Source organism: Strigops habroptila, chromosome 3, assembly GCF_004027225.2.
Source record: "Strigops habroptila isolate Jane chromosome 3, bStrHab1.2.pri, whole genome shotgun sequence".
NCBI lineage: Eukaryota > Metazoa > Chordata > Aves > Psittaciformes > Psittacidae > Strigops > Strigops habroptila.
In genome coordinates, this window is record NC_044279.2 from 17,469,152 (window position 1) to 17,490,269 (window position 21,118).

Consider the following 21,118-nt stretch of genomic DNA (forward strand, 5'->3'; position numbering starts at 1 on the left):
TGGTGTCTAGCTTCCCTGACATCTTATTAACTTGTAACTTCTGATACAGTCTTTACAAATCATGTCCTCTTATCTCTGTGCTAGAGCCAAGTGAATTTTTTTGTGTGTGTGTATAGTATTGCTATGAGCTGCCTCAATGTTTATAGAATGGCATTGCTCCTGCAATTCAGCTGCAATGCCTTAGTGCACTCACAACATATATTGATACCATCTTTCTACCTGTTTTCAATGATATTAGTAGTTTCTCTCTCTTTCCTAAGTAAATTTTGTATTTAGCATTAACTACTGCATAATTAAGGTCTCTAAGGAACCATTAGTGAAAAAGATTTTGCAATATGCAAGTGAAACCAACTTCTCACTTACATGGCAAATTGTATTTCTATTCCTCTTGGTTCAGGTAGAGTTACACAGTTTATATTCCACAGCTCTACAGTAAGTTTTTCCAGATCTTTTCTCTTTGTATGCTTTTCTTAGATCATTCCCCTAGCACGCAGAAGCACAACAGAAGGCTTTCTAATATGGAGCTCTCTGTTCAATCAGGAAGTGCTTAATCAGGTCACCCATTTTATCAGGTTATCTTTGCAGGAGTTGGTGTGCATAATGATAATGTTAGTGATTAGAGAGAGAAACTATGGCATTGTGTTATATTTGGCCAGTGTAATATTTTAATGTTTCAATCATTTTACATATCTTTATGGACTTCATACTGTTAGCAGCTCCAACTAAGAGGTTAAGATAAAGTAGACATCCTGCAAGAACTAAAGATGCTAGGAACAGTAATTAATCCCCACTGCTGAAGCAATGTGTTTTTCTTGGGGCTTCTATGTGTCAGGCTTGATATGCCAGCAGGAGAAAAAAAAAATCAAAGAGGATAATTCTATAGAGAAAAGACAAGCTATATGTGGAAGAGAAACACACTCTAATTAAATACATAGGACAGAAGGGCCCTGAAAAAGAATATACAAGAAGTTCAGATCCACTAGGGTATTCAAGGAGAGAAAGAAGGGCCTTGTAGGAGGCTCATGCACACTCAGCCACATAAGCAGATCATGGGATCATAGAATAGGATCTTCTGATAATTTAGGATGCAAGACACCTGTGGAGATTTCTAGCCTAACATCCTGCTCAAAACAAGTAAATCTGTGTGATCAGACCAGGTTATTCTGGATTTTATCCTGTTGGGTTTTGAAAACCTCCAGGGAAGGACAGAGACTATGCAACTTCTCTGGTTAACCTGCTTGCAACCAAACTTCCACTCCCTGATTCTGCAGAAAATGATTCTCCTCATATTCAGTATGAACCTTATTTTGACTTACCCCCATTGCCTCTCATCTTCCTTTCATACACCACTGTGCAGACCCTGGCTCTGTCTTCTCTATAACCTCCCCATAGGTACTCGGAGGGCAGCTGTTCAGTCTCCTTGAAGTCTTCTCTTCTCCAGGCTAAACAAGCCCTTTGCTTCTCCTCACAGGGCAGATGCTCCAGCCCCCACCTATCTTGGTAGCTCTTTGATGAACTTGCTACAGTTTGTCTCAATGTATGCCTTGTACTGGGGAGCCCAAACTAGGCACAGTACTCCAGATGCAGTCTAATGAACGGTGAATGGAGGAGGATAACCCCTCCATTTGGTCTACCAGCTCTGCTTCTTTTAATAGAGTCCAGGAGGCTGTTGGATTTCTCTGCCAGGACATGATGTTGGTTCATTTTCAGCTAGCTGTCTGACAAGACCCCAGGGCCTTTTTTCACAGAGCTTCTCTCCAACAAGTCTGTCCCCAGCCTCTGTCACTGTATGGGGTTCTTCCTTTCCATGTGCAGGTCTTCGTATTTGGCCCTGTTGAAATTCATAAGTTTTCTGTCAGCCCATTTGTTCAGCCTGTCCTTCTGCATTGCAGCCCTGTTGTCAAGATACTGACTGGTCTTCTCAATTTGGTATCTTCTCCAAAGCTGGTAAGAGTACACTCACTGCCTTTTCCAGAGCACTGATGAAGTTATTAAACACAACATTTCCCAGGTTAGATCTCTTGGGCACTCTTATGTGTTACCAGCCTCTGAGTATAACCCATTAATTTCTACCTTTTGAGAATGATCATTGTACTAGATTTTTACCTGTTGGTTGTTCACTCACCCAACCTTTAGTGTGCTAACTTGCATGCAAGAAAATGGTAGAAGACAATGTTGAAAGCCTTGCTGAAGTTCATATAAATTACATTCCTCACTCACTCCTCATCTGTAAATCCAGTCATTTTATCACAGAGACAACTCGGCTTGTCAGGTAGTAACCCAGTCAGTTACCCTCTTCTTCATATGCCTAGAGATGTGCTGCAACAGGACTTGCTTTATGATTTTCCCAGGGACAAACTGAGGTTGAATGCCTAGTAGTTCACCAGCTTCTCTTTTTTAATCTTTTTTGAAGATGAGTGCTTCTCTTCAGACATCAGGAATCTCCCCCAATCTCCATTACCTTTGAAAGATGGCAGAAAGCAGCCTTGCAAGGACATTGGTCAGTTCTCTCAGCATCCTTGGATGCAGCCTGACCATCTCAGTGAGTTTTAGCTCTTCTAACACAATCCATACATACCTAGGCAATGTTTCTAAATTTTTCTTTTGTAGCCTGTCTCACTTCCACCTCCTCTTTTTTGCACTGAGACAGTGTCCTCACATGGGATCCCACCAAGAAGTTTTCTGAATACACTTAAGGATACTTGTCTGAAGTCCAGGTTCAGTATTCGTGCTCCTCTCTTCTGTCACTCCCCTTAGCATTCTGAGCTCCACTGCTTCAAGGTCACTATAGGCAAGACTGCTGCTGATTAACATCTCCCAAGCCAGTCATTCCTTGCCTATGAACAGCAGAACCAGTCGTGTGTCACACAGGGTTGGTCCACCCTGTACTTCTGTCACCTTTAGAAATCTGCTTGACTGCTTGCATCCCACTGCATTGTCATTCCAGCAAAGAACAGGGAGGTAAAAATCTCCCCTGAGAGCCAGGTCCTGTGATACAGAAATTTACCGGAATTGTTCTCCTTTTATGCCTTCTCTGAGATATTATTGATTTGAATAAACTAAACAAGAGGCATCTGGCCACAAAAAAAACTTGTCATTGCCCCTGAGAGATCAGAAATTCAGATCCTGGGCTTCAATGATGTGCAATGGTGAACAAAGTAGCACTTTTATTGATTACAGACAATAAATTTAGGACTGCATTAGCATGGAATAAACTTATTATGCCTTTCCAGCACCGGTATGCTTGAACAACCATGATTAAGCTCCTAATCCTTAATTTTCTCAACTTGGGGTAGCTTCTTAGATCACTGCTGTGCAGATATACCTTAGTGAGTTCTCAGACAGCTAGACCTGAACTTTGAAACAGTACACTTATAGCAGCACTATGTCAAGCTTTGATTTGTTATTTTTGTTTCATCATAGAATCATAGAATGGTTTGGGTTGGAAGGGACCTTAAAGATCATCAAGTTCCAACTCCTCTGGCATGGGCAGGGACACCTTCCACTACCCTAGTTTGCTCAAAGTCTGAAATCCAGACTTTATTTTTACTTCAAGATGTTGCTCTGCTGGGCCATGCAAAGGTAGTAGCTCATTCAAAGGTATCATAAGGCAACATTGCATAGTGTAGAGTGACATGGAAATTCAAAAAACAGCAAATTAAAGCCCCAGATTTAATGTGGAAGATGCATTTTATTCGCCACTTCTACCTATCAAGGACTATCCACGGTTGTTCAAAAGAGTTATAATAATGCTTTCTTAAGGTATTGTGTTTTACCAATAAACAGCTTTCTATTATGATTTACACTATACCTTGAACTTAAAAATTTGATTTGTTCTAGTAAGGATTATATTTTACAAATCTAAACGATTTCAAATGCATTAACTTATATTAGCTTTGAGAATTTTTTTGTATTATTATTTCTTTTCTAAATTGCAAGAAACTGCAAGATTCTGCACATCTGTTATAAGATTGCCCTATTACTTTTCCACATAGGGAACATTTAAATTGATATAGTATGTAATTTATAACATTGCCTTTGTTTTAATCTTAATCTTAGCTTCATTGCAAATGCAGTTCTGATATACAGTAGTGTTAACTGATGTAGCTTTTGCTACCAAGAAAGTTTCTCACTGATTGGTGAAAATGTCTGTATGGGGCGATATACAATCAATGTATATATGTATAATACATGTACATATGTATAAACATTTTGAAAATCACATTGGTACTTCCAAAAGTTTATTCCTTGGGAGAACTTTTCATATGGTTTCACTTATCATCTGAAGTAAAATATAACAGCAAGCTCAGAATTTACCCTGTTAAATTGTTCTATGATCAAAATATACTGAAGTAATTTTATAAAAACCCACCAAATGAGAGAAAATTTAACATCATAACATTTTATTCTTATTGGACACGTTAATGCACTTGGAAATATAATTACATATTACCTCAATATCAACTTGCAAATTACAACTGTATCCTGGGCTGCATCAAAAGAAGCATGACCAGCAGGTCAAAGGAGGTGATCCTGCCCCTCTACTCTGCTCTTGTGAGACCTCACTTGGAGTACTGTGTGCAGTTCTGATGTCCTCCACACAAAAAGGACATGGGGCTGTTGGAGCAAGTCCAGAGGAGGGCCATGAGGATGATCAGGGCACTGGAGCACCTCCCGTGTGAAGACAGGCTTAGAAAGTTGGGGCTGTTGAGCCTGGAGAAGAGAAGGCTGCATGGAGACCTCAGAGCAGCCTTCCAGCATCTGAAGGGGATGCTGGGAAGGGACTCTTCGTTAGGGACTGTAGTGGTAGGACAAGGGGTAATGGCTTCAAACTTCAACAGGGGAAGTTGAGATTAGATATAAGGAAGAAGTTCCTTACAGTGAGGGTGGTGAGGCACTGGAATGGGTTGCCCAAGGAAGTTGTGAATGCTCCTTCCCTGGCAGTGTTCAAGGCCTGGTTGCAGGAGTCTTGGGTGACTTGGTTTAATGCGAGGTTCCCCTGTCCATCGCAGGGGGGTTGGAACTAGATGATCTCAAGGTCCTTTCCAACCCAAACCATTCTATGATTCTATAATTTTCTATGAAGATGAATAGTAGTTCCTAGATTTCATGGAATGGCATCCTCTGGGGTATGTAAAATGTATGTATAAAAATAATTACAATCATTTTGTAATTATTTTTACTCTTTCCTTGCTGCTTGAAATTTTGATTCATGCACAAAGTTTAGCTCAAATCATTTAAAAGGTGGCTACAAAGAAGATGGAAACTCCCTTTTTGTAAGGAGTCACACACGAATGATAACAGATAATGGGCAGAAGTTACTCCTGGGGAGATTCCCACTCGACACAAGAGGAAAATTTTTCACAATGAGAACAATCAGCCACTAGAATAATCTCCCAACGGAAGTGGTGGATTCCCCAACAGTGGATATTTCTAAGATTCAGCTGGACAGAGTCCTGAGACATCTTGTCTAGACCATGCTCTTGCCAAGAAAGGTTGGCCCAGATGATCCTCTAGGTAACTTCCAACCTGGTGTTTTATGATCGTATGGTTTACCATATGGCAAAAGTTCAAAAATATCTTAATTATTTTCACCAAATTTGTGTCAAGAGTGTGCTTTTTTTCTGGAGCAAGGGATAGGTTTGTTGACTGGAATTTTGAATATTTCTGCAGGAAAAACATATTTTTCTATGAAAGTCTTACTGAAAAGAAAGAACTTCTATATGTGAACATTTCCCTGCAACATTTTAAAAAATGCTTATTGTCTTTTTGTTCCCCTCTTCTTATGTTTCTGACTTCATCCTCAACCTCCTTTTCTTCTCACCAATTAAAGAGTACCCTTTTTTTGACACTGTAATTCACCTCTTTATTCTAAAATCCTCCCAGATGATTCCCACTTCAGCCTGGATTTCTTCATTACCCTCAGTATTTATTTTTTCTTCTCTAATAACAATTAAGTCTTCTTGACAGCTTCCAAATGTTGTCATGGGAATTAAGCCAGCTTTGCAATGGCATTTGTTGTCTCTTTTGTCTGGTCTCAACCTAAGCCTGCTGGTGTTTTGCCAATCTCTTTTCCTTAGAGACTACTTTGATCAGAAGTGTCAAAGATAAACCTAAGTATCTCCTGTCTGGTGAAGCCTCAGGGAATTTAACAAGTACCTAAGTATCTCTTTTCTGGTGAAGCCTCAGGGAATTTAACAAGTACTTAAAAAAAAAAAAAAATAAAAAATATATCTCTGTAATTAGTACACAATAAATATGCACTACAAAAGTCAGGAATTGTCATATTCAGAGGGGGTAGTTAATGAGAAATCATTTTTGTACTTACAATCAGAATCATAGAATGGTTTGGGATGGAAGGGACCTTAAAGATCATCTAGTTCCAACCCCTCTGCCATGGGCAATGACACTTTACTAAAAGAACAAGTGGGTTAAGAAATACTCAGAGGAAGACTTCTAAGGAATTGCGTCCATGTTTCTGATACAGTCACTCTTCCAGCTTCTTCTAACAAGAAGGTGAATTAGGATATTCCAGGGTCTGTAGGATTTCTGTCCATTCTTCTGGAAGGGCCACCCACCTTTAGAGATGCTCTTTATACAACACATAGAAAACCAGAGTTTGCTCCATATCATTGTACGGACAGCAACACCTTTCCTGTTTGGCCATGTATTTCTGCAGAAAGAGGACAAAAAGAAACAAAGAAATCCATCTGACTGAGAAATCACTAAACTTTGTTAGAATTTAAACTCCCCAATGAATAACCTGTCCTGCTTTATTTTTAATTGTGTGTCTTATGAACTGGTATTTGGCATTCAAAATCTTTCAAATCTTATTGCAGCTATTCTCTTTTCTGTTTAGTTTCCTATAAATACTTCAGAGCTATTAGAATCATAGAATCGTTAGGGTTAAGATCATCTATTTCCAACCCCCCTGCCATGGACAAGGACACCTCACACTAAACCAAGTCACCCAAGACTCCTCCAATCAGGCCTTAAACACTGCCAGGGAAGGAGCATTCACAACTTCCTTGAGCAACCCATTCCAGTGCCTCACCACCCTCACTGTAAAGAACTTCTTCCTTATATCTAACCTAAACTTCTCCTGTCTAACTTTAAACCCATTACTCCTTGTCCTATCACTGTAGTCCCTGATGAAGAGTCCCTCCACAGCATCCTTATAGGCCCCCTTCAGATACTGGAAGGCTGCTCTGAGGTCTCCATGCAGCCTTCTCTTCTCCAGGCTCAACAGCCCCAACTTTCTAAGCCTGTCTTCATACGGGAGGTGCTCCAGTGCCCTGATCATCCTCATGGCCCTCCTCTGGACTTGCTCCAACAGCTCCATGTCCTTTTTATGTTGAGGACACCAGAACTATACACAATACTCCAAGTGAGGTCTCACATGAGCAGAGTAGAGAGGCAGAATTACCTCCTTTGACCTGCTGGTCATGCTTCTTTTGATGCAGCCCAGGATACGGTTGGCTTTCTGGGATGCAAGGGCACACTGCCGGCTCATATTAAGCTTCTCATCAACCAACACCCCCAAGTCCTTCTCTGCAGGGCTGCTCTGAATCTCTTCTCTGCCCAACTTGTAGCTGTGTCTGGGACAGCCCTGACAGAAGTTTAGGACCTTACACCTGGCTTGGTTAAACTTCATAAGGTTGGCATCGGCCCACCTCACAAGCGTGTCAAGGTCCCTCTGGATGGCATCCCTTCCCTCCAGCGTATCAACCGAACCACACAGCTTGGTGTCGTCGGCAAACTTGCAGAGGGCGCACTCAATCCCACTGTCCATGTTGCCGACAAAGATGTTGAACAGGACTAGTCTCAAGACCGATCCCTGAGGGACACCACTCGTTACAGGTTTCCAACTGGACATCGACCTGTTGACCATAACTTTTTGCATGCAGCCATCCAGCCAGTTCTTTATCCACTGAGTGGTCCATCTATCAAACTGATGTCCCTCCAATTTAGAGACAAGGATGTCATGTGGGACAGTGTTGAACTCTTTGCACAAGTCCAGGTAGATGACATCAACTGCTCTCCCCCTGTCCATCAGTTCCGTGGCCCCATCATAGAAGGCCACCAAATTGGTCAGGCAGGATTTCCCCTTAGTGAAATCATGTTGGCTGTCACCAACTACCTCATTGTTTTCCATGTGCCTTAGCATGTTTTCCAGGAGAAACTGTTCCAAGATTTTGCCAGGCACAGAGGTGAGGTTGACTGGTCTGAAGTTCCCTGGGTCTTCCACCTTCCCCTTCTTGAAAATGGGGGTTATATTGCCCTTCTTCCAGTCATCGGGAACTTCCCCTGACTGCCAGGATTTTTCAAATATGATGGACAGTGGCTTAGCAACTTCATTCGCCAGCTCCTTCAGGACTCATGGATGGATTTCATCAGGTCCCATGGACTTGTGCACATTCAGGTTCTTAAGCTGGTCTCGAACCTGATCCTCTCCTACAGTGGGCCTAAGATTTTCATTCTCACAGTCCCTGCATTTGCTTTCCAAGACTTGGGTGGTGTGGTCAGAGCATTTGCTAGTGAAGACTGAAGCAAAGAAGTCATTAGGAATCTCAGCCTTCTCCAAATCCATGGTAGCCAGTTCTCCTGATAGCTTCCGCAGAGGGCCCACATTGTCCCTAGTCTGTCTTTTATTTGCTACATACCTATAGAATCCTTTTCCGTTATCTTTCACATCCGTTGCTAGATTTAATTCTAACTGGACCTTAGCTTTCCTAACCTGGTCCCTATCTTCCCAGACAATGTTCCTGTATTCTTCCCAGGCCGCCTGTCCTCGCTTCCACCTTCTATAAGCTTCTTTTTTCCCCTCTAAGTTTCCTCAGCAGCTCCTTCTCCATCCATGGAGGTCTCCCGGCCCTCCTGCTGCACTTCCTTCTAGTTGCAAAGCAACACTCTTGAGCATGTAGCAGGTGATCCTTGAATATCAACCGGCAGTCTTGGGCCCCCCTGCCCTCTAGGACTGTATCCCATGAAACCTTACTAAGGAGGTTCCTGAAGAGGCCAAAGTCTGCTTTCTTGAAGTCCAGGGCAGTGAGCTTGTTGCATGCTCTTTTCACTGACCTGAGGATCTCGAACTCAACCATCTCGTGATCACTACAGCCAAGGCTGCCCTGGAGCGTCACATTTCCAACCAGTCCTTCCCTGTTGGTGAGCATCAGGTCAAGCATGGCGCCTCTCCCTGTCGGCTCCTCTATTACTTGAAAGAGGAGTAAAATAAAAATACTTCACAAAAAGAATACCTTGACATCATGCTTGGGCTGGTTTTTAATGGATCTATAGGGTAAGATGAATAGGAGTGAGCCACATTGTTCCTCTTAATTTGTGAAGTACGGAGAAATAACATAGAGCTATACCAAAACTTTAATATTCTCTTAAATTGCTGTTATCATTTTGTGAGGAAAGCTTAAACTCCCTCAGTTTTGTTACAGCTGAAGAATGAAGCCAAGGAAATGGAATAACTCCAGCTAAACTTGTGTGTTAGATTCTACAAAATTTCTGCCAGGCTTTTATTATCTGTTCATACAGGCACAGTTGCTTAGTGTGTCTTAGACTATTTTCTTAGTTTTCTCTCACCAAATGACAGAGTAAAGCAAGTTTTTAGCATTTTTCAGCCACACCAAGTAAAATCCAGGGAATTTCTCTCAGTCTTTCTAAACTGTGTATCTAGTAACTTTGAATACAAGCATATATTTAAGTACATATATATTTTAAGAATATATTTAATTTTACTAATACTGTAGGAGGACAGCAGAGGCAAAATAACACTGTGGCACTTGTTCTTTTCAACCACTTTGTTATTCTGAAGAAGTCAAAGCATTTTCAAAACACTGTTTTAGTCTCGAAAGAACTCCTGTCTATCTCTGTTTAAAAGATGCATAAACTAAAAGGTAAGAGAAATACAAATTATCCTTTGTATGTTCTAATTTCTGATGATTAGTTGTTTATGCACAAATCAAAACCAGTTTGGATTCAAAAGGATTGGGAAAAAGCAGAACATGAAAATGAAATAAGTTTAATTAAACTTCTCTCAGTCTTGCCAGCTGGAAGACTTTCCTCTTTTCTTTTTTTATTTTTTTTTTTTTTTAATGGTTTTTTCCTTACCAGTTACATTTTTCTGAATTTTCCACAGGCTTGTTTTTTCTTTATGACATATTTATTGCAGAGTGTACTGAGTACTAGACTGGAATTCATTCTGATATGAACAAAAAACGAAAGAGAAAGAAAAAAAGAGATAGAGAGAAAAATAAAGAAAGGAAAACAAAGAAGAGAGGGGGAGAGAAAGACCAAACACAGCCCCCAAAATCTTTCCACAGTTGTTTCTGAAGTTTATTTCAATTTCATGCATTTAAAATTGACCCTAATTTATGAGGTGACCACCTTCTGAAGATTACTGTATATCAATTTGCCAAGAAATCCAGATTTTGTTGCATAGTATAGCAAGATGCAAGATTTTCTCCTCTATCACCAGTAGTTTCTTCCGCAGCACTACCAGTTCACACAAGAATGACAGCAGGAACACAGTTGCCAGACTAAAGATACTTGGTTTGTCTAGTTTTGACAGTGAGCAACCCAGAATATTTGCTATTTCACGAAGAGTACAAACATCTCAGCTATTTTTAACCTATGTCATTATGATCAAAAATAAAACCTAGATGAAACACAGCATAAGCCAAGCTGCTTTGGATCCATTTCAAAAATTGCACCCCTTGGGGTTTCTGTCAACATCTCAGCCAACTGGGTAGAGCTTGAAGGCACAGGGGCAGAAACAGCTGCCTACAAAATAACTGATCATATTCACCTCACATGCTCAAAGCTAGAATTAACTAAAGGTCTCATCTACTGCACCCAATGGCTATCTGAGCTTCCTCTTTTCTGACAAGTTATTTTAAGCAATGAAGACAACTTTAGAGACTTAGTGCTGTGCTACATGAAAGTCCAGAAAACCATTCTCATGCCATTGGGCAGTCTAACAGCTTATACTTATTTTCATACAGTGTCATCCTGTAACGTGATGCCATGGCATATGCCTAACTGTTGTGGGAAGAAAATTAACTCTATCCCAGCCAAAACCAGGACGCTAACAAAACCACTTTCCATTCCTTCTCCACAAAGTTTTTACTATTGTATATTTTCTGTTTCCTGAAAGAAACGCAAAGTGAGGAAAACAAAAAAAACCCCAAACCAACCAAACAAGAAAAAAACATGACAGAAACATAAGTAAGCATACATCAGTTAGGAGGAATAGAAATAAATCTTTGCTTCTTAAAATAGTCTCTGAAATAATCTAATTCCTAGTATATCCTCAGATTACGAGGCAGGAAAAAAAAAAAAAAAGCTGTTTTTAAATTTAAGGATCTGCGGCACTTGCAGTAAATAAATACAGAGTAAGACGCTGAGCTTGACAGCATTGCACACAGCCTATCATGGTTAGAGAGAGTAGAATCAAGCTGAACAAGTTTAAGACTTTATAGTGTAGTCACTGCATTTATCTTACTAGATAGTTTAACAGGCTTTCTAGCTCCATTAATTTTCTACCAACTATGTCCTTTTCAAGTTACAGTTAGTTCTTTGATTTTATATTTATATAGGGGCTTATTTAAAACACCCCTGCCAAAATCCTAAAACAAAATGCTTTTCCTATGTGTCCTGATACAGTGTTGTAATCAATGTTACAAGCACAGTAACACTGCTGGAAACATTAATGAAGGAAACATGGAATACCTTTTCTCCCCTCAGCCTTACATAGATATTGTAAGAAATGTAACATTGTTGATTTACAGGACAACTGCATAGCTTCCAATATCCTATCAGTTCTTCCCAGAAAGTGTCATAGAAGCAGCACTTTCAAAGAGTAATTTAGCAATCCAGCAATTTCTCTAACAAAGGATGTATTTTTAATGACTTTTCTCAATTTTTTGACAATGGCTTTTCATGTTCCTTTATTTTAATTAGGCTGTGTATACGTTAAAAGATCATTTCCAAATCCATGAAGACAAGATTCATCTTTAAACTGGATTGATTACATTACAAAAATCCAACACTAATAGATCTTATGTTGCTGAAATTTAAGAATAAGGTGAAATGCTCTGAAGACATTTTAATAATTAGGAGGGGGAAACGTGTGACTCTCCATGTGCACATTGTGAAATGCCTGGACAAAGGGCTGTAAGGAGCAATGCATGTGTAGAAGGCTGTGTGTGCAATAAATTGCTGTTACTGTAGTGAATCTGCTAATTCACCCCATGTAGTTTCATTATTTCTGATTTCACCATATCTGAGCTCAGCTGTGCATTATGTCTGCAACGTTGGAGCAGAACTGAGGCTGAAATTAAGAATTTTAATCTGATTATTATAAACCTAGAATAAAGAATCTTCACTAGCCTCCAGTATAGTCATTATCTCTCACTTTTCTATTGTACAGTTATCTTTTTACACCACAAACTTTTTCTCTATTCAGCATATTGAGATCGTAGAATCATAGAATCATAGAATACCTTGGGTTGGAAAGGACCTCAAGATCATCTAGTTCCAACCCCCCTGCCATGGACATGGGCTCCTCGCACTAAACCATGTCACCCAAGACTCTGTCCAGCCTGTCCTTGAACACTGTCAGGGATGGAGCATTCAGAACTTCCTTGGGCAACCCATTCCAGTGCCTCACCACCCTCACTGTAAAGAACTTCTTCCTTATATCTAACCTAAACTTCCCCTGTTGAAGTTTGAACCCATTGCTCCTTGTCAAACCACTGTAGTCCCTAACAAAGAGTCCCTTCCCAGCATCCCCTTCAGATGCCGGAAGGCTGCTCTGAGGTCTCCATGCAGCCTTCTCTTCTCCAGGCTCAACAGCCCCAACTTTCTAAGCCTGTCTTCACACGGGAGGTGCTCCAGTGCCCTCCTCATGCATCCGCGTGCATCCTCGTGGCCCTCCTCTGGACTTGCTCCAACAGCTCCATGTCCTTTTTGTGTGGAGGACACCAGAACTGCACACAGTACTCCAAGTGAGGTCTCACGAGAGCAGAGTAGAGGGGCAGAATCTGCTCCAAGATTTTGCCAGGCACAGATCCATTCAAATACTTCAAATTTACAATACTCTACATAAGTGTGACAGCGCATACTAGCACAAGCCTTCCAAAGTTCTTAGAAACTGGATTTTTCAACAGTCTTTCAAAAGCAAAGCCTAGCCTCTGGTCTAACAGATATAACATTTTTCCATGTTTCCACAGAAAAGGTTTTATCCACACTTAAGAAGTTGAAAGTTTTGTTTTCATAAACACTTAAAATAATAAACCAGCATATCCATATACATTAATCCAACCACAGCAAAACAGAAATAAGGGATACAGACAATTCCCACTGGCTCATGGGCTGAGCTGTGGAATGGATGAGCAGCTATTTGTGGTGTTCAGCTTTTGTCGAGCTGCATCAAAATTTTGAGTCTTTCTGTATTACTCTAACTAAGCATTTATTTACAAAAGACCTAGCTATGATTGTGACATTCAATTGCTATAGCTTTTTCTCAAGGCTTAGCTTCTTCGTTTTCATGAGTCCAGTAGACCTGAGTAAATTTACTTGTTTGTGTGTTGCAGCTTCCTCCGTGCTGGATCTCTGGGTGGCATGAGTACCATAGAGAATACAAGCTTCATTGCTTGGACTGGTGAACCCCAGAAGGTTATTTCTGAGCTTTCTGTAAATTTCCAAGTGGGTCCCCAGCCATCTGAGGGACCAGAGTGAAGAGTGGGGATCCACTCGTTGGGTTCTCAGTAAAACCACTTTTATGATGGCTTATAATAAACCCTTTGAAAGAGATAACTAAAAATGGACATGAAGGATGCATTCAAAAAACCAGGTGGTTTTTATGGCAAATTGGTTGACATATGGTAAGTTGACATATTTACTGCAGCTGAAATTAAAATTAAATACTGGCAATACTGTTACAAAGTCTTAAAACCAGATATTTTTTACTTTGTACAGGTCGAACTCTTAGACGCAACAGAATCATAGAAACTATAGAATTACATTACCAAGATTATCCTTTCCTTGTTGAATTAAAATACCAATTACTTGAAAAAACAGCTCAAATTTACTTTCATGCAGTAAGGGTGACTATAGTCTGGTTTTGAGGAAAATACAGTAACATGCTAAATTTAAAATAAATAGTATGTGAAGTGGCCTTAATTTACAGAATTAAGTTAATTTTTTTCACTAAATTTTATTAAATCAGATACATGGATACAAAATGTTTTAACCAGTGAAGCTTAGATTCACATCTTTAACTAATTCAGGCTGCATTCTTTGAACGTAATATCTAGAAAAGTTGTAACTGACAATGACTGAGGCCTGAGAAGAATGAAACAAAATCATTAACTGCCACTGGTATAATGAGTATTCTTTGTGTTTCTTTTGTTGCATGTTCCCACCATTTTTTAAATCTAGAAGGTTAGTGCTTCCTTTTCTTGCAGCCCTGAAGGCGGGGTTTTTTTTTGGTACTTGAATGGCTCATAGTACAGACTGAAGGTTCTTCCAGGGCTGTTGCATTAAGGATCATATTGTCAATTACTTTGTCTGAGACACTCAAACAATCTTGCTGGTAGCCCTGGCTAAAAAAAAAAATAAAAAATAAATAAATAAAAAGAGAAAAAGTGATAAATAAATACTTTAATTTTTGCTATAAAACATACTAAATACTTTGCGCAAATCGCAGATTCTGAAGAGTCTAATTATTGCATTTACAGGTCTGTGCAGTTATTCGAAAACTAAACTCATATCATAGTTCTGTTCATTTTCATTGCTGTATTTAAAGGATGTATCCTAAAATCTTTGTGCATCAAAATTTACTTTTCTTGGACAGGTAAGGTTGCAGTCATGTTATATAATTGATGTTAAACCACTCAGGAGATAGTAAAAAAGAGTTACTTGAGCTTATTTTCTTAAATATTTAAATGATGGTAAAGGAGTAAGCATTCTATCAATTACTTTTGAACAAGAGAATTTCTGTACATGGGTGAAGCTTGAAATCACTTAAAAAGCACAAGAAACAATAACATGAGTGGAAAACAGAAAACAATACTTAAATTGGGACTTAAATGAGTCCTTGTGCTCTGCAGTATCTCCAGATTTCTACATTTGCAGTTTAGCATGGCCCAAGAAAGAAGTCAATATTTCTTGTCAATAACTTCATTAGTTAACTAATTAGCCCATTAGACTGGGCTGACTGGTCCTTATGTGACCTGAAGAAATTTAGTAAGGGTATAGAAACTGGAAAGAACTATCGATTCAAGTATTTTTGGTGGAGAAATTTACATTAATGCTGGTGTACCTGTCCATTATTTCTGGCTACAAAGATTACTACTGTCCTGGTTAGTATAATGAAAAAACAAAACTGAAAAAAATTAGCCGGTGTTTAAGAACTAGTCTCTGTGCCTAAGGTTTATATTACACTACAAAGCTATGCCAGCTCTGGTTTAAAAGCATACTCTTGAAACTGTCCACCTTGTATTGATCTGTTCTGCAAAAGCACATGTAAGCACTTGTTCAGGTGCAGAAAGCACACAAAATGCACACTGAAATATACTGAACTGCTAATATTGGCCAGACAGCTAGGTATACTAGTAAGCATAGTTTATTCACATAAGGGAGGAGGTCTCCTCAGTCATGCCACGTTATGTGAGCTCTAGAGAATGCTTTTAAGCTGTCACCAAGGTCACCACCCATGTTTATCTACATGAAGCCACAGTGGCTGTACAAGTAAATATATCAGTCCCAGGAAGAGATCTCTGCCCCCTAGACATTTGCGCAGTGTCTCAGGTCCATGATTGAGATTTAGCTCAATTTAGAGAACAATACATATCATAATGTGTATTTGTCATCTTAGGTGTTTTCTGTTCAAAGTATTCAAAAATAAAACAAAATTTGTCATAGGCAACTGGAGTGGATTTTGGCATGAAACTGGATTCCATATACTTGGGTGGCATTTGAGTTTATGGAAGCTCTTGAGACTGTAAAGCTTTCTCAGATAGCACTGGAAAACTATAATAGAAATCTGCTGCACCATTACCCACATTGTTAAGGGGAGATTCCTTGGAATGATCTGTCTTATAGACAATGTCCAGGCTTTTGGTCATACAGAGAGCTAGCACAAGCACTACCAAATAAAGAACCAAAAAGCAATATAATTGTTCTACAATGTGGATAAAAGGAGATCCAGTGTTCAAGTTCCCTCCCTGGATCCTCTTTTATTTTGCAACATTGACATAATCTCTGTGTATAGACAGTAATTTGGCTCATTAAAGTCATTGCAGGAGACTCCTCTAAACAGAACTTAAACACATCTAGATACAGTTGAGATTGCGCATGAACAATGACAGAAGAGTAACAGGGACTGTTCTGTAATCCAACCTCTGCTATCATGAGTAATATCTCCTTATCCCTTTATAAATATGCCTATATCCATCACAAAACTAGGCAGTGAAGACAAAGTATCTCCTTTTTCAAAACTCACAGAAAATTATCATTTTGAAATTGATAATTATTGTTTGAATTCTTCTTAAAGCTTCAAATAGCTCATCAATAGTTTTATAGTCATTAACTTCTGTGCAACTATTGTTTATTTTGCTTAAATAACATTTTACAGCCAAGGCCAGAAGATGTGTATGCCCAGTGGCAGTTCAAATGATGTTCAGTTTGTGAGAACTGTCACTGAACAGTGCTGCACAGGAACAATGTATTTCCTGCACACGTGCATATTTCAGTAAGCGCTTCTTGGTTTAGCGTGTAGTAGTGCCAAGCTTGATACTAGAACTGAACTTTGCATAAGAAGGAAATAAGGTTAAGAAAGATTTTCCTGAGGATTATAAAGCTTTGATGTGGGTGGATCATATATTGCCAACGTAGCAGGCACCCACTGCACACTGATTGTCTGGTCGCTCTTGTAGCATCAGAGCATCACTATAATAAAAAAGAGACACTCCATATTAAAAAAAAAAAAAAAGAAAAAAAGAAAAAAGAAACCCCACCCTACAATATTTTGTACCATGGGTACAAATGTATAAACAGAATGCATGTCTGAAAGAGACAAATTGAATCTGCCTCTTCTGTTCAAATTTAGTTTATTGGAACTGTAAGACACCTAGTACATAAATTGGGCAGATTGCTTACCAGACAGGAAAGTAGAACATTCATATGTAATCGTGATTTTGAGAATGAAAAAGCTTAGTATGCATAGCAGCTCCACATCTACTTTGTGCATTCGATGGCAAAAGGACATATGGAAAAAATAGAAATGTCATAGCATTAGTCACTGAATTAAGGTTGTGGCTGCCGGTTACTATTAAGGTTATGACTTACACACGACAAACTCTTCATTCTTTTTGTTTATCAGTACTAGTTATACTATTTGTGTGTCCTTTAACTTTGTTGATGGCAGAGATGTTTTCTCTAGATTTTTACATTTATCCACTCAAGCAAAGCTACAGAAGCAGTCACTTCAAATAACAAATAGCAACACAATATTTCTACATGCAATGAAATATACTCAGTTCATGTTTGATGTAAAGCATAAGAGATAAAGGGAACATATCTTTTACTATGGAAGATACTGCGTTTGGGGCTTATGGATACATTAATAATAGGATCTAATAGACTAGGCAGCTTAAACTACATTTCAAATTAAGAAGTTATATTGATTGCAGTGTGTATGAGTTTGACAAAACTTCCCAAATTTTATGCAGATTATTTGCACTTTTTATGATATTCTCTTCTGATTTTCTAATTTTTGTTCACGGAAAATACACTTTGAATCTTATCTTTCAGTTATATAAACTAAAACTTTCAAAGACACCTTTTTACCATTTAAAATTCAGTACTGTCGTAGTTCTCTGAAGTAACTTTTGTTCAGCTGCTGTTCCATACACCAGTATACCTGTGATACAGCAGACTTATTGATATTTTTATATCCATGTAGATTGATGAGTTAAATTATCTTTCTAAAAAAAGTTTGGGAAAAAATTGATCATGTGACACATGGCATTTATCTAAATCATTATGTGTTTAAATCTAAATAAATAATGTCTCAAATTTTTTTGAATCAAAATATCATACATGTTCGCACATTTTATTAATTCTACTTTGCAGCATTTATGTCAGCAATTGGTTTAAGTGGATTTGTCACGTAGGCAAGATTCAGGGTAGGTAAAAGCTTCAAAATCAGTTACCACTAGACTAAACACTTAATTTCTAAAATTCTCCAGGTTTGCCCAAAAAAATGAAGGTAAGGCACCAGCTTTGATAAACACTAAATCACACATGCTTTATTTCTTTCTTTTTACTATTAAATAAATACATCCCTTTCACAAACGTTGGGAAAAAATAATTTTCCAAATTCAACAAACAAAACCATGTCAGAACTCAAATTTTCACATGATCACACCTGCTAGCAATTCACAAACTAATCCTCATATCCTCATCTTCAGCATACAGTCATACAACTATTATACCTGTTTCACAAGTGAAACACAAATTAAGCTTTGTATTGAGTTATGCAGAGTCTTGGACTAACACGAGCAGGCAATGTAGCAACAAGAAGTAAGTTCGAAGTCTTGAACTCAGGTGGTGGTTCAGGCAGTTATTAACCATCCTAAGAAAACAGAGAGTGCAAGAGTCTGCATTTAGTCACCAGCTGAATTCAGGACTGCGAAAACATAGGGCCTGTGCAAGTAGGGACTATTATCTAAGCTACAAATCTCATCAACAATAAGCAACAGGATGCCCAAACTCCACCTGGATCAAGTTTCCTTTTCTTTCTGCTCTTCTCTTGAATTGTCGAGGTATCTCCAGAGAGGACGCCTTTAACACCGGAGCGGGGGGAAGCACAGCGTCCAGGAGCCTCAGTTCGGAGCGGCAAGAGCGACCGAGGGAGCCTCAAGTCCTCGACAGGACTTGCCCAGGAGCCGGCAGCTCAGCTGACGCGAGCAGCTGACTCACAGGGGGCGGCTCCAGGAGTGGCGGCGCCAGGAGTGACGGCACCAGCCCTCAGTGGGGAAAAACCCATCCCAGGGAGCGCGAGCGACCAGGGCGTGGCGCGGCAGTTGGCGCAGGCAGGGCGAGCGGGTAGCGAGCGGGATGGTGAGCACTCGCCTCAGGACCAGGGCCTGCTCTGGGAGCTCTGCCCCGGCGGTGGCCAGCGTAGGCACCCAGACAGAGCCGATGAGAGGGGAGGCTGCGGCGCAGATCTCGGAATGTAGAGAGTCCCTCAACTGGACTCTTGAGGAGAGGGTGCACAATGGACAGGGCTGCACCCGGTGCGCCCGGGTGGAGGTCCTCCTGCAGCAAGTGGCTGAGCTGCGGAAGGCTGTTGGAGAGCTAAAAGATGCCAGGGAAACTGAGAGGAAGCTGGGCTGCTTGCTCCAGGCCCAAACTGCGCAGGGGCTGCAAACGTCCAGCACTGCTCATATAGGAAAGAAGGAGGGCAGCAACCCAGGAAGCTGGGAATTAGTTACGAGAAAAACGAACAAAAAAAGGAGGAAGAGGACAATTAACGGCAAGGGGCTTCCTTCTAAATCTGATGTCCCCACCTAGAACCGCTTCACAGTTCTGCAGGGGGCTAATGAGAAAGCACCAACCACACCTAATGAGTATCCTGCTGATGCACCAGTAAAGAGGATCACTACTGGTGCCTCCAGGAAAAAGAGGAGGGTCATAGTAGTAGGGGACTCTACTTTGAAAGGCACAGAGGTGCTCATCTGCCGGCCTGATCCAATCTCCAGGGAGGTGTGTTGCCTGCCGGGGGCTCGGATCAGGGATGTTGCTGAGAGGCTGCCTGCTCTAGTAAGTCCTGCTGACTATTACCCCCTTCTAGTGGTCCATGTGGGTGCTAGAGATATAGATAGCAGTAGCCTGGAAAACATTAAGAAGGACTACAGAGCCCTGGGAGAGGTGGTTACGGGCTCTGGAGCTCAGATAGTTTTTTCATCGATTCTCCAGGACAAAGGGGAGGACCTTAAAAAAGCTAGGCGCATTTGGCAGGTTAATAAATGGTTAGAATGGTGGTGCCATAGTCAGGGGTTTGGCTATTTAGAACATGGGGCTCCATTTGGGAGGCCAGATCTACTGGAGGCTGGTGGAGCTGGTCTGACAAAGAAGGGGAAGAGCTGTTTTGGTAGGAGGCTTGCCAGGCTGGTCAAGAAAGCTTTAAACTAGATGTGTTGGGGGAGGGGAGCACTGATCCATCCCAACATTCCTGGTCAGTTGCCAGCACCTGTAATAAGTGCTTGGAGTGATGTAGAGATGTTCCAGCTGCCCCAGCCATTGAGTCGGCTGCATTTGGAGCTCGGCTAAGGTGCCTCTATACAAATGCCCGTAGTATGGGGAACAAGCAAGAGGAATTAGAGATGTGTGCAAGGCTACGGGAATATGATGTCATTGGTATCACAGAAACATGGTGAGATGGCTCCTATGACTGGAGTGTCGGAATGGAAGGTTACAGGCTGTTTAGAAAAGACAAACCAGGCAGACGGGGAGGGGGCGTTGCTATCTGTGTCAGTGATAGGCTAGAGAGTATGGAACTCTGTCTGGGGATGGGTGATGAGGTAACAGAGTGTTTGTGGGTCAGGATCAAAGGGAAAACAGCAATGGGGGACATTACGGTGGGGATCTGTTACAGGCCGCCTGATCAAGAGGGCTCTGTGGATGAAGCGCTCTACAGACAGATAGGAGCAGCCTCACGCTCGCAGGCCCTTGTCCTCATGGGGGACTTCCACCATCCTGACATCTGTTGGAGGGATGGTACGGCCCGGCACAAGCAATCCAGGAGGTTCCTCGATTGTGTGGAAGACAACTTCCTCTTTCAAGCAATAGAGGAGCCGACGAGGAGAGGCGCCATGCTTGACCTCGTGCTCACCGACAGGGAGGGACTGGTTGGAAATGTGACGCTCCAGGGCAGCCTTGGCTCTAGTGATCACAAGATGGTTGAGTTTGAGATCCTCAGGACAGTGAGAAGAGCATGCAGCAAGCTCACTGCCCTGGACTTCAAGAAAGCAGATTTGGCCTCTTCAGGAACCTCCTTAGTAAAGTTTCATGGGATATAGTCCTAGAGGGCGGGGGGGCC